This window comes from Triticum aestivum, chromosome 4B (genome assembly GCF_018294505.1).
Source record: "Triticum aestivum cultivar Chinese Spring chromosome 4B, IWGSC CS RefSeq v2.1, whole genome shotgun sequence".
In the NCBI taxonomy this organism is placed as follows: domain Eukaryota; kingdom Viridiplantae; phylum Streptophyta; class Magnoliopsida; order Poales; family Poaceae; genus Triticum; species Triticum aestivum.
This window is the reverse complement of record NC_057804.1, coordinates 443,411,289-443,427,690: the sequence shown is the minus strand read 5'-3', so window position 1 is coordinate 443,427,690 and position 16,402 is coordinate 443,411,289.

Sequence of the window (16,402 nt, the reverse complement as noted above, 5' to 3'; positions counted from 1 at the left end):
CCTATGGCGCTCCGAGCGGCTGCCGACGACGAGCAGCAGTTCACCATGCATGTTGTGGTGGACACCCACAGAAGGTTCACGGAGCTCTCGGTGGTGTACAACAACAACCTGGTCTGGTGGAGCACTCCATCCACATCATGGAGCTATTGCTTGCTGAGGAGAAGTACAAGGTGGTCAGGTTTGACCTCGAGTACACCCCGCTCGTGCCGGGTCTCGTCCCAAGGTCGTTGTCTGTGTGCGCAATCACGTCCTCGTCTACCACTACTACCTGGCCACAAGGCCTTGTGAGCATTTGGCTAGGTTTGCCAACAGCCCCCACTACATGTTCGCTATAGTGGACATCACCAATGATGTAAAGGTGCTCAAGAATTCGGGCATCGCCTACCAGAATCTTGTCGACATCCATGGCCAATACAAGATTTGGGGCAGCAATGACCATAAGAAGGACTCGCCGGTTCACCTAGTTGAGGCCATCATCGGCCCCTACTATAGAGACATGAAGGATTCCTGCAACAAGGACAAGCGTGCCTGGCACTCGGCCTGGATGGAGAAACTCGACAAAGCTCATGTCGTGTACGCGGCCAAGGAGGCATACACGAGCTACGAGATGTATAGGCGGATCGCTTACATGAGGAAGTGCCTCCTTCCCCAAAATGTCCAGAGATCCAGCCGGAAGCAGAGCAATGGCAAGCGTCATCGCAACAAGAAGTAGATGATTAGATCATCGTTTCGCCTAGTTTAGTATGCATGTAATTGGTTACTTTGGTATGTGGAAATGTTATGTGTGTAGTCACTTGTGTAATTGTATGCTTAATTTGGTTATGCAATGTTGTCTTTTTAAGTATATATGTTGATGCTCTGTAGAGCATAGATGTTGTGCGGACAGAGCAAATCACATCACACATGGACTAAACAATGGAACCCGTTGGTGATGTTTTCATCAATCACTCACAATTGTATACCAGCAATCATTTGCTCACAACACACATGGCTTGTGAACAGGAATCATCTGTGTTGTTATCCATCTTCCCACACATTTCCGATCGTAGACCTGTTTGTCGCGTATCACACACATCTTGTTAAGTTGAACGATTTCTGTTCTCTTGGCTCAACGCAAATAGTTCATCCGAGTGAATCGTATGACATATATCGCACACACATTCATTGGGCTGACCGTTTCTTTTGTGTTGCCTAATCACAAACAGTTCATCCGAGTGAATTGTATGTCGTATATCACACACACCTTCATCTGGCTGCCTGTTTCTGTTGTTCCGTCTCATCACAAACATTTTATCGGAGTGAGTTGTATGTCATATATCGCACACACCTTGATCTTGTTGTTCGTTTCTGTTGTTCTGTCTCATCGCAAACAGTATATGGGTCAATAGTATGCCCCGCATTGCACACGCACCTAAAATCTGAACCGTGTTTGATGTATCCACCATCACAAACCTTTTGCATCTTATTTGATGGGTTTTTTACATCAATTTTTGCGATTAATGCATCGCACACAGATTCGTCGAAGGGTCTTTGATTGTAGTGTCACGTTAGTAGCATCCTGCAGTAGTGGTCCTCCATAAGCTTCAGAGTGACATTTCCATAGGACTTGTTCCTGTTCATGCTCAGGTATACAACGTCTAATAATACCATCTACTCCTTTATAAAGATTCATCCCAAAAGTAACGTCTTAAGTCAAAGAAGATTTTTTTTCTTTTGTTGGTATGTGAAACTAGGTGGTATAAATTTAGTGACAATATAATTAGCATAGTCATTATACCAAGGAGTATTATGAGAAGCATTTATGACCGCTAGTTGTTCATCTGGGAAGCTATCATCAATAGGCAGTGGGTCATCAAGAAAATTTTCTAACCTGGATAAGTTATCAGCTACGGGGTTCTTAGCTCCCTTTCTATCAGTAATGTGCAAGTCAAATTCTTGTAGCAGAAGAACCCACCTAATAAGTCTAGGTTTAGCATCTTTATTTTCCATAAGGTATTCAATAGAAACATAAGTGGTGTGAACATTTACTTTAGAATCAACAATATAAGATCTGAATTTATCATAACCAAACACAACTGCTATAAATTCTTTTCCAGTAGTAGCATAATTTCTTTGGGCACTGACTAGAGTTTTACTAGCATAATGGATAAGATTTATTTCCTATCAACTCTTTGTCCCAAAACAGCACCAATAGCATAATAATCACTAGCATCACACATAATTTCAAAAGGTAAGTTCCAATCAGGTGGTTGAATAATAGGTGCACACATTAAGGCTTTCTTATGTTTTTTGAAGGATTCTACACAATCATCATCAAAAACAAATGGAACATCCTTTTGCAAAAGATTAGTAAGAGGCCTAGAAATTTTAGAGAAGTCTTTAATAAACCTCCTATAGAAATCAGTGATACGTCTCCAACGTATCTATAATTTATGAAGTATTCATGCTGTTATATTATCATTCTTGGATTTTTTACAATCATTTTATAACAAGTTTATATAATTTTTCGGGACTAACCTATTGACATAGTGCCCAGTGCCAGTTGTTGTTTTTTTTCTTGTTTTTAAGTCATGGAAAATAATTACTAAACGGAGTCCAAACATAGCGAAACTTTTTGGAGAATTTAATGGACCAGAAGACACAACTTGGGCCAAAGAAGTACTAGAGGGGTGCCCCGAGGGGGGCACAACCCACCTGGGCACGCTTGGGGGCCCAGGCGCACCCTGGTAGGTTGTGCCCACCTCGGTGGCCTCCCACACCGCCTCTTCACCCTATAAATTCCCAAATATTCCAAAAACCCTAGGGGAATCCATAGAACAGAAGTTCTGCCATCGCAAGCCTCTGTAGCCACGAAAAAACAATCTAGACCCTGTTTCGGCACTCCACCGGAGGGGGAAATCATAACCGACGGCCATATTCATCATCCCTATAGCTGCCATGATGAGGAGGAAGCAGTCCACCCCCTTGGGGCTGAGGGTTTGTACCAGTAGCTATGTGTTTAATCTCTCTCTCTATCTTGTGATGAATTGAGTTTTCCCTTTGAGATTTTGTTGTATCGGATTGAATACTTTTATGGATTTGAGAACACTTGATATATGTCTTGCTATGAATACCTATGGTGACAATCGGGTATCACATTGATTCACTCGATATGTGCTTTGGCACTGAACTCGCGGATTCCCGAGGTGACATTGGGGTAAACTATGCATAGGGGTTGATTCACATTATCGTCTTTGTTTCTCCGGTATAAATCATGGGGCACTCTTTGAGGGGTTCTTTATGTTGGATTGAGTATTATGAATCTCAAATTGTTTGATGCATATCATATATTCAACTCACGGGTACTCGCGGTGACATTGGAGTATCTAGGTGACACTAGAGTTGGTTGATGTGTATCATATGGTGTTATTTTAGTACAAACTCTTGATTAGATCGGTCGAAAAGAATAGCTTGGTGTTATTTTAGTACGAACTCTAGGATAGATTGATTGGAAACAATAGCTTTGAGGTGGTTTCATACCCTACAAACAGTTTCTTCTTATGTGCTCCGCTAGATAAGAACTTTAGAGTGATTCTTCATCGCACGTTGAGCAATGGTTATATGATCCAATTATATTAGCATTGTTGAGAGATTGCACTAGCGAAAGTACGGACCCTACGCCTTGTTTTCAAGCATTGTAATACCGTTTGTGCTCACTTTTGTTACTTGCTACCTTGCTATTTTTTATTGTTCCTATTACAAAAATCAATATCTACTATCATTACTACACTTGTATCACCATCTCTTCGATGAACTAGTGCACCTATACAATTTACCATCGTATTTGGTATGCTCGGGACACAAGAGACTCTTTGTTATTTGGTTGCAGGGTTGTTTGAGAGATACCATCTTCATCCTACGCCTCACACGGATTGATAAACCGTAGGTCATCCACTTGAGGGAAATTTGCTACTGTCCTACAAAACTCTGCGCTTAGAGGCCCAACAGGAGTCTACAAGAAGAAGGTAGCGTAGTAGACATCAAGCTCTTTTTTGGCGCCGTTGCCGGGGAGGTGAGTGCTTGAAGGTATATCTTTACATCTTGCAATTGAATATTTTAGTTTCTTGTTTTATCACTAGTTTGGTTTATAATATAAAACTACAAAAAATTTGAATTGAGGTGGCCTCGTATTCGTATTTATCATGTGTTTCTTGAAAATGATGGAAAGGAAAATCGTGCTCAATTGATAGAAAAAGAATTCAATATAATGTTTAGCATAAATGATGAGCATGATTGCAATGTTGCTAGTATGAATTCTTTGAATATCCATGATGCTAATGATATGCAAAGCCATAAGCTTGGGGATGCTATGTTTGATGAAGATGATATTTTTAGTCCCCCCAAGTTATGAAGAGAATATTTATTATGATGATTGCATGCCTCCTATTTATGATGATTACGATGATGAAAGTGGATTTGGAAGAGTGTCAACTCTAGGTACTAATGATACCACTATTTTGGAGGGTGTTGAATCTTATTCTAATAATTATGGAAGTGGATTTGGAGAGGTCATAACTTTATTTAGTGATGAATCCACTATTTTGGAAGAGGTTTCAATTGACCATGACAATTTAGTTGCTATCTATGATGATTATGGAGATAACATGTATGCTGTAAGGAATAATGATAACCATGAAACTTTTCATCATGATTTTAATTTTCAATTGGATTATGCCAATCAAGTATCTCATAATAGTTATTTTTTTGAATTTGCTCCCACTACTATGAATGAGAAGAAATTTAAATTTCTATGCTTATGTATCATGAAAATAATGATTTATGTGATAGCTATATTGTTGAATTCATTCATGATGCTACTACAAATTATTATGAGGGAGGAACTTATGCTTGTATGAATTGCAATAATATCAAGTTTCCTCTCTATGTGTTAAAGGTTTTGACGTTGCAGTTGTTTTGCTTTCCTATGCTAGTTGATTCTTGCTCCCATAAATTGTTTGCTCACAAAATCGCAATGCATAGGAAGTGGGTTAGGCTTAAATGTGCTTGTCATGTGATTCATGATGCTCTCTTTATGTTTCAATTCTTTACTTTTATGCAAGCATCATTGAAATCATCATGCCTAGCTAAAAAGGCATTAACAAAAAGTGCTTGTTGGGAGAAAACCCAACACTTACCCCTACAATTTTTGTTTGTTAACATGATTAATCAACTTTAGTAATCATGTTTTATAGCTCTTGTTTCAATAAACTGCCAAGTAAAGTCTTTGGGATAGTGTGGATGATAGTTGACTTGATTCTGTGCAAAAACAGAAACTTTTGCTTCCAATACCAGAATTGTTTAAATTAACTGGAAGTGATAAAATTCTGAATTGTGTATAGGTGATTGATATACAAATTATCAAAGTTTTCCTAATTTTTCAGAATTGTTGGAGTAGTAGAAGTATGGTAGTTGTCTATATCACTACAGATTGTTCTGTTTTTGACAGATTCTGTTTTTGATGCATAGTTTGCTTGTCTTCTAGTTTCTATGGCTTATATTGCTCAATATAAATTGTGGAAATGATATGGTATAGTAGGAATTGTGTGAGAACAATTATGAATGTTGTCTCTGACAGTACCAAAAGTGAATGGTTTGCTCTTTATCATACTAACCTATCTCACGAAGTTCCATTAAGTTTTGTGTGATTGGAGTTTTCAAGTTTTGGGTGAGATATCGATATGAGGAGAATAAGGAGTGACAAGACCCTAATCTTGGGGATTCCCAAGGCACCCCAAGGTAATATTCAAGGAATATCCAAGCAACTAAGCTTGGGGATGCCCCAGAAGGCATCCCCTCTTTCGTCTTCAACATTATCGTTAACCTCACTTGGGACTATATTTTCATTCGTTACATCATATGTGTTTTGCTTGGAGCGTCATTTTATTTTTTTAGGATTTGCTAGCTGTTATTTACATAATGCTTTGTATCTTTTATTTCAATAAAAGTGGCAAGGATAGCCTCCACCATGTGCAAGTATGAGTTGCTGTTTCAAAACAAAAAAATTATCGTTGTTGCAAAAATTTCCAAGAAAAGTAAGAATGTGATAAAATGTTTAAAAAATGAACAATAAGCTACGATGAATTTTCTACAGTGTGTTAATTTTCCAAAAACATTTGAGCTACAAAAGTATGAATCTTCTTGCATTCTTTATAGATTGTACTGTTTTGACAGATTACTGTTATGTTTGCATTGTTTGCATATGTTTGCTTGTTTAATGATTCTATTTGTGGATATGACTATTACATATGCAGAGGCCTTTAGTATGAAATGTTGAATAATCACTAGTGCACTGCATTAATCACAAATGATCAGAGACCCTTTGACGAAACTATGTGCGATGCATTAATCACAAACGGTGATGTAAAAAACCGTCAAAAAAGGTGCAAAACATTTGCGATGACGGATGCATCAAAAATGGTTTAGATTTTTGTTGCGTGTGCGATACAGGGCATACAGTTCAGTTCAATTAACTGTTTGCGATGAGGAGGAACAAAAGAAACAGGCAGCCAGATGAAGGCGTGTGCGATACACAGCATACAGTTCACTCGGATGAACTGTTTGTGATTAGGCAACTCAAAAGAAACGGTCAGCCAGATCAAGGTGTGTGTGTGATATACAACAGGAGATTCACTCAGATGAACTATTTGTGTTGAGACAAGAGAACAGAAACGGTTAAATATAACAAGACGTGTGTGATACGCGACAAATAGGTCTGTAATCAGAAATGTATGCGAAGATCGATACTAACACAGAAGATTGCTGCTAATATGACGTGTGTGTTGTGCAATGGGATTGCATACAGAACAACACACACACACACTCACACACACAGATATATATATATATATATATATAATATATAATATATATATATATATAATATAGGTCTGGACTATTCTGTTACTAGTAACAGAATAATATTCTGTTACCCTCGCCCCCTATAAGGCGCGATGCGTCCACGACCGACCCAACCTCAATCTGACCCGCTTCCTACCGCTGGAGGCAGCTGTTGCGGGCGAGCGAGCGACGGCGGTAGCTGGAGCGAGGGAGCCCGCGGCGCCGTGACCCGTTGACAGTGAGTTTCCACCCCCGGCCCCCGATCCACAACCACCACTCCCCCCGACGGGCCGCCATCTAGCCATGCCGCCGGCCCGACCGCTGCCACCATCAGTCGCCTCGTCCGGCACCAGATCCTCCCCGCGCGCCTCCCCGCCGACGGGCGGCGAAGCCTCCCCGCACGCCTCCCCGCTGCCGGGCGCCGGAGCCTTCCCGCATGCCTCCCTCCGTCTGGTGCAGGAGCCTCCCCGCGCGCCTCCCCGCTGCCTGGTGCAGGAGCTTCCCCGCGCGCCTCCCCGCCGCCCGGTGCCGGAGATTCGCCTGGGCCGTGATCCACACCTCCTGCCTCCACCCCTCGATGGAACTCGTCGACAGAAATCCACCACAAGCACGGTCGTATCCCCAACAACAATGGCTCTGCCTATCAAGTTCTTGCCAATGCGCCGCTAATGAGACGAAGATGAAGTCAGATGCAACAAGATGTAGGTGATGTCTCCTTCCCACACAAATTACTAGCAACACCAAGTTTTTGAGATCTGGGTTTGAATGAAGATAGGTACCACGTTTGTGTCAATTCATCAGTTCATCAGTTCATCTGTGCTGCTATGCTTTGCTTACATGTTACACTATTAGGTTCATGAGTACAAAATTGTGTGTTGCATCTGTGCTGCATCAGTACATTGCAAATGCTTGCATCAGTTCATTTACACCCCTGCCACTTGATGCACAATTAGCATGTCGAGATTAATGTCAGTACCTCTAATATTGTAGCTTCAATTCAAGTAAAAAACGTAAACTTATGCATCAGTCCAAGTAGATAGTACTAAGGTTCAGCTACCACTGAAAGTTGTATGTTGTTATTTCTAAGAGTACAAGTCATGTAGTTGCGTCAGTTCGAACGAGTAAAAAAACTGTTACTGAAAAAATATAAAATTGTTACACAGTAAGTTCAATGATACATAAACTAGCACTACTTGTAATGTAGATGCATTGATGCACAATTTGGATGTCGAGGTTACTGTCAGTACCTCTAATATGCTATCTTCAGTTCAAGCCAAAAAACATAAAGCCTTATATAAGGTTCAGCTACCACTGCAAGTTGTATGATGTTATTTCTAATAGTACATGCCGCGTAGTTGCGTCAGTTTGAACTAGTGAAAGAATGTTGTTGAAAAAAAATACACTTGTTACACAGTAAGTTCAATGATACACAAACTAGGAGTACTTCTAGTGTAGTTCCATAAGTTATATATGAACAAAAGAGAAGACATGCATCAGTTCAATGTTCACACGCACCCACACACCCCTAAGATAGATAATGGGGGCAAGTCCATACAAGGAAGATGTGTTAGTACAACTATGCCCCTCGGTGCGGTGCGGGGGCAAGTCATGTTACGGAGTCACCTCCGCATGCGACGCCGCGGCACACCGCGTCATCGCCTTCTACGGCTCGTTCCTGGCTCAGCCTCGTCGGGATGGGGGAGGGGGGGTCCCGATCCCCCTCCCCCTGGCTCGGCCTCGCGCTAATGCGGAAGTGCGCTTGTTTGGCAGGCGCAGTGCGGTTATTCTGTCCCCCCACACACACACGCACCCACACACCCCTAAGATAGATAATGGGGGCAAGTCCATACAAGGAAGATGTGTCAGTACAACTATGCCCCTCGGTGCGGTGCGCTGCGGTGCGGGGGCAAGTCATGTTACGGACTCGCCTCCGCATGCGACGCCGCAGCACGTCGCGTCGTCGCCTGCTACGGCTCGTGCCTGGCTTGGCCTCGCCGGGATGGGGGAGGGGGGGTCCCGACCCCCTCCCCCCCCTCGGCTCGTCCTCGCGCTAACACGGCAGTATGCTCGTTTGGCAGGCGCAGTGCGGTTGTTCTGTCCCCCCCCCACACACACACGCACCCACACACCCCTAAGATAGATAATGGGGGCAAGTCCATACAAGGGAGATGTGTTAGTACAAGTATGCCCCTCGGTGCGGTGCGCTGCGGTGCGGGGGCAAGTCATGTTACGGACTCCCCTCCGCATGCGACGCCGCAGCATGCCGCGTCGTCGCCTGCTACGGCTCGTTCCTAACTCGGCCTTGTTGGGACCCGCCCTGCCCCCCTCCCCCCCCGGCTCAGCCTCACGCTAACGCGGTAGTGCGCTCGTTTGACAGGCGCAGTGCGGTTATTCTGTTTCCCTCCCCCCACACGCACCCACACACCCCTAAGATAGATATTGGGGGCAAGTCCATACAAGGAAGATGTGTCAGTACAACTATGCCCCTCGGTGCGGTGCGGGGGCAAGTCACGTTACGGACTCGCCTCTGCATGCGACGCTGCGGCACGCCGCGTCATCGCCTGCTACGACTCGTTCCTAGCTCGGCCTCGCCGGGATGGGGGGTCCCTTCCCCCTCCCCCGGGCCCAGCCTTGCGCTAACGCGGCAATGCGCTCGTTTGACGGGCACAGTGCGCTTATTCTCCCCCCCCACAGACGCACCCACACACCCCTAATATAGATAATGGGGGCAAGTCCATACAAGGAAGATGTGTCAGTACAACTATGCCCCTCGGTGTGGTGCGGGGGCAAGTCATGTTACGGACTCGCCTCCGCATGCGACACCGCGGCACGCTGCGTCGTCGCCTGCTACAGCTTGTTCCTGGCTCGGCCTCGCCGGGATGGGGGAGGGGGGTCCCGACCCCCGCCGCGTCGTCGCCTGCTACAGCTTGTTCCTGGCTCGGCCTCGCCGGGATGGGGGAGGGGGGTCCCGACCCCCCTCCCCCTGGCTCGGCCTCGCGCTAACATGGCAATGCGCTCGTTTGACAGGCGCAGTGCGGTTATTCTGTCCCCCCCCCTCTGCCCTAGACACGCACCCACACACCCCTAAGATAGATAATGGGGGCAGGTCCATACAAGGAAGATGTGTCAGTATAACTATGCCCCTCGGTGCGGTGCGGAGGCAAGTCATGTTACGGACTCGCCTCCGCATGCGATGCCATGCCCCCCCCCCCCTCGGTGCGGTGTGGGGGCACGCCGCGTCATCGCCTGCTACGGCTCGTTAGTAGAACAAAACTCACAAGAACTAGAACAAAAAAAGTATCAGTCCTAGAAACTAGTGGAGTCAAATACAAGATTCAAACAATAAAAAGAGAAAAAAATTGACCGCCCAAGGACAAAAAAGTACTAGCCCAAGTTAGTGGTGGAGTCAAGTACTAGATTCAAACAACAAAAAAGGAAAAAAAAATTGACCGCCCTAGAACAGGCGCAGGCCCTGACGATGCTAGATACTTGAACTCGAGCCTATGGGCGAATCCCTAGTAATCCGCACAATGCAGGGCCCGCCGTTAAGGGCCCACAGGTCAAGAGAGCGAGCGAGCTCCGTGTATAAGCGCTCATGTAAGTGTTCATAGGAGTTCGAGTGGTGAGCCTCGACTGCGCTTATAAACAGGTCTAGAGCCCCCTCGACTAGCGAGGTGGGACTAAATCCATAGCACACGCGCACACCGTGCTGCACAGCCGCGCGGATGAGCTATCCGGGCCGAAAACAACGACTCAGGCCGATGGCCCAACACAGTACGTCACCCCATTACAAAAATCCAGCATATCACACACGACAAAAAAAACAAAATGCAGATAATTCTAAAAAAACCTCACAAGAAATCAGTTCAAAACAAAAATATTGTAAAAAGTTCAAACACATCTTAATGGTAAGAAGTAAAAAATAAAAAAAAATATTTTTTGGAAAATTAAACATAGAAGATTGTAAATAAAAATTTCAGAAACAAATTTATAAAAAGTTCAACTACTACGATTCATAAGGTTCAAGTACAAAAATAGTACTGTGCAGCAAAGATTAAAATCTTTTAATTTTAAAAAATACTAGAACTATCATTATTCAACTATAAAAAAGAAAAAATGTTCTCCAAAAATTCATGTAAAAAAGTAAGAAAAAATGTTATACAACAAATAAATTTGATTGGTAATTGACAACCTAAAATAGTTCAGTACTATCATTAACAGAATGTAAGTTCAGCAAACTCAATACGCAAAAGGGGGTTCTAAAAACATCATCAGCTTATAGCACCGTCTGCGAGTTATGTACATGAAAATATACCTATCAAAATAAAGGATGCCCATCAGTTCAAGTATAGAATTGTTCTAGTACTAATATAAAGAATATATAAATAAAATAGTTATACTTGAGCAAAACAATAGGAAAAGCATTACATAACTTGTTCCAAACCATCTGATAATACCATACAATTCAACCATCTCACATGCAAATGTTTTAAAAGAAAAAATACTCCAACATAATCAACCACACACAAATCTCACAACCGGCGTCATTTGCCACATTTAAACCTACAACACATAAATTCTGAACGTTAGAGAGTCATCTTCCCTGGAGAACATAACCATACCACATCACCATCGTCAAATCCAAACTCTGCCACAAACTCCTTCCACCCAGTAGTTAGGTTGATGCAACCATCAAAGTCGATGTGGTAGGCAACATCCATCAACTGATACCAATTTTTGTCTGAAGTATCCATCTTCAGAACACCGGAACTAGGAGCAACAATCCTGATCATGGGTGACATTTTCTGCAAATGGGCATGGGAGTAAAAAACAAAGTGAACACCTGACATAACTGAATTTTTACACAGATATAGGAACAGTTTGCATAACAAACTAAAAAAGAAAAAATCTGAACCAAAACAATAACACAAAACTAACTAGACATGTGAACTGACTAAACTGAGGAAATATACAAATCAATACACCTACAGTAAAAACATCTGACAAAAAACAGATCAAGGATTATACAAAAATGGATAAAATACTGTTAAGTAATGAACAAATACACACAGAAATCCCTACTATTAAATTCTGATAAAACCAAATAAAAAATTAGACAAACTATTCATAAGACTAAACTACAGATTCAGTCCATGGGATTCAAACAGAGACCAACAAAAAAGTAGAAAACAAAACGAATAGAAACACATACCCATGATTCCTTCAAGTCACCAACCGTCAAGCGACAAACATAGGGTGTACGAAACCCATGGTTGTTGTACAGCAGACAAGAAAGTTGCCCACAGCGCTGAGTCTGGGTGAGCTCCAAACCAGATTCGTACACACAGCCGTCAGCTATGCGCGCCATCTTTGCCAGGCATCCGCATGAACAATCCTCCATGGAAAACACATGAACAGGGAAGAAAACAACAAAGAGAAGAGGGAGGAACCTAGATCTGATTCTGGAAGAAGGAAGAAAAAGGAGGGGGAGACTTGGCCACACACCACACATAGATGGATAGAATTTATAGATAGGGAGACTCGTAGATTATAAAAATAATAAATACGCAGGTGGGCAGCCAGCTAGTCGGAAATAGTTATTATACAAGCCATGCAACATTTGACCGCAAATCAGTTCAACTTCAGATAAACAAGCAGTTCAAAAGAGCATATGTCAAACATATGCAGACAAAACAACACATTCAGAAATAAAACAGTTGAATTCATTTAGTCATTCAAAACATCTGCTCCCTCTCAACAAAAATCTTAAAAACATAATATTCACTACTTCAGTCATAACGATCAAAGAAACGATGCCATTTGGCCCTGGTGGATGGATGTGGAGTCGTGGATGCTCTCGCCCTAGCCCAACTAATGATCTGAATATGGTTCCTTCCTCTGCCCTCTATGAAAAGAAGCTCCAATTCATTGGAGTTGCAAGTATACATCACCTCGCGTGCAAGGCATCTGTTGAACTCTGCCTCCAGTTCCTCCTTGGCAGCACGTCGTGCCATCTGCCTGCGCCTGTGCCTCCTCCTCCTCTGCTCCGCTACTGCAGCGCTCACATCTATGGCGTCCCCCTCCTCCTCTGTGACCTCTCCCAGCTCAGGATCCATCTCACTTTTCTTTGGTTGTAGCTGGTAGAATGAAAGTGACAGAGGGCTCGGGCTTTATAATCAAAGTGCAGAGGTATCGGTACGAAGCCAATTCTGATGTCAACGCACAGTAAGACAACTTTGATACGCAGCAGTCCAACTACACATACGACAGCAATTCAAACAACACTGAAAAACATGCAACTTAATTACACAGTTTGACCAGATTACAAGAAATTGCAGCATACAGTCAGCCGCCATACACCACGTCCGCCAACGACAAAATAACATGGGAATCCGGGGTAGAAACCACTCAAAGAAGCAAAATTGACAATGCAAATCTTTTCAAACAATCCTCATATCTCTCCCTGCAATGCCAATTCGAAAGTAAAACAACAGAAAAAGAAGAACAAATTTGCATGGCGGGCGTGGAAAACGACCAAGAACACCAAAACTTGTAGTCAGAAATTACAGGTGAAATTAATCTCCAAAAACTCTAACATATTGATAATTCTCACATCAAAAACAATAAACAGGACGTAAATTGAGGCCTACGAACACCACGGTAAACACCAACGTCTAAAACACGTCCGCCGCCAAAATGCCCACGCCGTCACCTCCGGTGACTATAGATCGCAAAACACGACCAGGTGAGCGCGCGCACGTGCGGAATCCCTTACATGTCTCCTCTAGCAACGAATAGCCTGTAGCATCGCCCCGGAGAACGACCGGAAGCTCCACGTTGCGTCCCTTGTTTCCGTCCGTCGTACACGCAGGAAGATCAGTTCAAGTGGAAAACCACGTCAGTCCAAACTGTGAACTACTTCAGTTTATATATATATATATAGACACACACACACTTCTAAGGACATGGTTGCATAACCAAATTAAACATCCAATTACATAGGTGGCTACTACAACCATGGCATTTGCACACACCAAAGTAAACTATTACATGCATAATTTCATATGTGGCTACTACACACATGACACTTCCATACACCAATAAAGTAAACTATATATTACATGCATGATTAACTAGCATAAACAATCATCTGATCATCATCTAGTTCTTGTGATGCTTGCTCCACTCGTGACTCAATTCAGGCTCGTCGATTTGGGTAACGAGGCACTTGCTCATGTCAACGGTCTGCTTGTGCATCTCGTAGCATGTGTAAATGCTCTTGGCCATGAACCTGAGGTGAGGTTCATGTAGTTGCCGCAACCAGGCCATGTGCCAGGATACGGGATTTCTTTAGGCATCCTGCTTCATCTTTTCATAGCAGGGGTCGATGATGGCTGAGGCGAGTTCAACCAGGGAGTCCTTCTTTGTGCTGCTCCAGACCCTGTAGTGCTCATGGATTTCGACAAGGTTCCTGCAGGCCAAGCCCGTAATACTGGGCGCTTTTACATCGTCGGTGGTTCCCACCGTGGCGAACTTGTAGTCGGTGATGTTGACAAACCTGTTGAAACGGTCGCAAGGCTCTGTGGCCATGCAATAGTGGTAGATGAGGACATGATGGCACACACACAACTGGGTGATGGCAACCGTCTAATCTATGCCGGGACTACCAGCGGTGTACTGGAGGTCGACACCGACCACCTTGTACTTGTCTCGAGCAAGCAACACCTCAATGTTGTTGATGTAGTCATCCACCACGGCCGGGTCGATGGTGTACACCACCGAGAGATTCGTCTCTCTCGCATGGGTCTCCACTCTATGCTCGCCGAACTCCATTGGAGCGCCGCTAGACATCCCGTCTCTATGTGTCATCGTGGGTGCACTTGTTGTGTTGTGGGGCGCGATCGAAAGGTTGAGGAGACTAAGGTTATAATGGTCATGGGTATTAAAGGGGAAGCCAGACGGCCTGGAATATCGATCGGCACGCCCTGATGGCAGTTCTAATTCACAGCATGTAACTCCATCGTGCCGCACATAACTGCATCGCGTGCCAATGCTCGCGGCGCAACCTCATTTATGTGGGGCTCGCGATGTGATCATGTGCAGGCCCAACCGCTGGCAGAGCATGCGTGGAGGGACGCGAGCAGAGCGCTCCACGGTCGCCTCAGTGGCGATCAACCATATATATGCATATAATAGTTGAACACGCATGGAAAAGTTGTCCACAACCCGAGCACGCTGATGGATGCGAGCAGAGCGCGCCGTGGTGCCTAACGGCGAGCACACCGTGTTACAATGCCTAATGGCGAGCAGAGGTCGGCGCCGTGTGTGTTGTGGGCAAGCGCTTGTTGGTATATAACCTCAAATTTAACCAACAAAATGTTAATGCATGTTACAAAAATTATATAACAGGAAACTATGTTCAAATACGAATTCGACAATGTAATCTTTGGCGACATGCATTCGTATTTTATTAATTAAATCTACCACTACAAAAAAAGACACATCCATGACATTTTGGGCCAAACGAAATTTTTTTATGTCATACCTATGACACTTCTATGATGATAATTGTGACAAAACCCGGTATCATCATAGATGTAGTGGGCTCCTACTTCTATGACAAAAAATCATGACAGAAAATGGGATTTTCGTCCTGGGCGGGCCGGAGATGCAGCTGCATGACATTGTTTGGGCTGTCCATAACAGAAAAAACCCATGGTAGAATCGAGGGCGAGGAAAATATCGGGGAGTTCCCAGTTACGGTGGGTGGTCGGGGGCCGAGCGATGCGCGTTTCTCTCGTACTGTACGCGTGTGGGTGTGAGGCGTTGGGTTCTAACTAAACCCAAGTGAGGTGTTGGTCTCTAAATAAACCCGAGCAATTGCACTAGCTATGTTACAGAACCCGAGTGATTCCTTCGCTACTGCTGCTAACTGAAGCCGACCGAACCCTGCTGCCTCCTTCCCTTGATGAACGGTGAATGTTGTTAGGGGCGTTCGGATGAACAGTTCTTGGTGGGGGTGGATGAACAGGACCCTGTGGTGTTGCCTCTGGATGAACAGGACCCCGATCGAGCCGTTTGGGGCTGGATGAACAGGACCCCGTGGAGGGCTGGATGAACAGGACGACCCCACGGAGGGCTGGTTGAACAGTAGCCGGTGGAGGGCTGGATGAATAGTAGCCTGTGGAGAGGGGTGGTTGAACAGTAGCTGGTGGAGTAGCGCGCGGTGGAGGCTGGATGAACAGGAGCCCGTGGATGAATAGTCGCAGGTGGAGGCCGGAGGAGGTCGACTGTGGATGATTAGTAGCCTGTGGAGGCTAGAGGAGGTCGATGGTGGGGATGATACGTATCCCGTGGAGTCCCGTTTTGTGGTACGCCACACCCCTCCCGATCGAGAGGACCCTGTTTCGACCGTAGGAGGTCCAATAGAAGTCTGTTTCCTCCATTTTGTGGTATGCCAGACCCCTCCCGATGAACAGGGTCGCGTTTCGAACGTGGCCGGTCAAACACAAGGACGTTTCCTCCA